Raw genomic sequence first — 534 nt, 5'->3', positions numbered from 1 at the left:
TGAAACACTTTTGGAAATTTAGTTGTTTCGTTTTTACTGAAAGGAAAGAATTCTGGTAAGATTATTCGAAATGAAAATTTCAAAACCATTTCTAATTGTTTTTTTTTAAAGAAAAAAAAGTGCAAGCTTCAGAGTAGTTTGTAATTGATTAAATTTTACTAAATGTAGCTGTACATTTTCTTTTTAAAGCCTTTCATAAATTTATTTAATTAAAAACATTTACCCAGTCGATTTGCTTTTAAATGGTTGAATATTTATTTTTAATAATAATAATTGCTCTAGAATGTTTAAAGATTTTATGGTTTAACCTTTGACCTTTGAAATTGCAGTAAAGTATATAATGTGCAAGGTCAGAATAATGCTTTTCCCACACTGTCTGTGGAGGAAAAAAAAATGTTTTGGGTGCTCAATAATCAATATTCAAAAGCTGGTTATACTCAAGGTTGAGGAAAAACTAAAAAGTGATAGATAATTACAAATAAAATGCAGTCTTTACTGGGTAACTTATTGTCCTTACAAGCATGCACACGCTCA

Source organism: Penaeus monodon, chromosome 21, assembly GCF_015228065.2.
Source record: "Penaeus monodon isolate SGIC_2016 chromosome 21, NSTDA_Pmon_1, whole genome shotgun sequence".
Classification (NCBI taxonomy): Eukaryota; Metazoa; Arthropoda; class Malacostraca; order Decapoda; family Penaeidae; genus Penaeus; species Penaeus monodon.
This window is presented reverse-complemented; position numbering follows the sequence as displayed.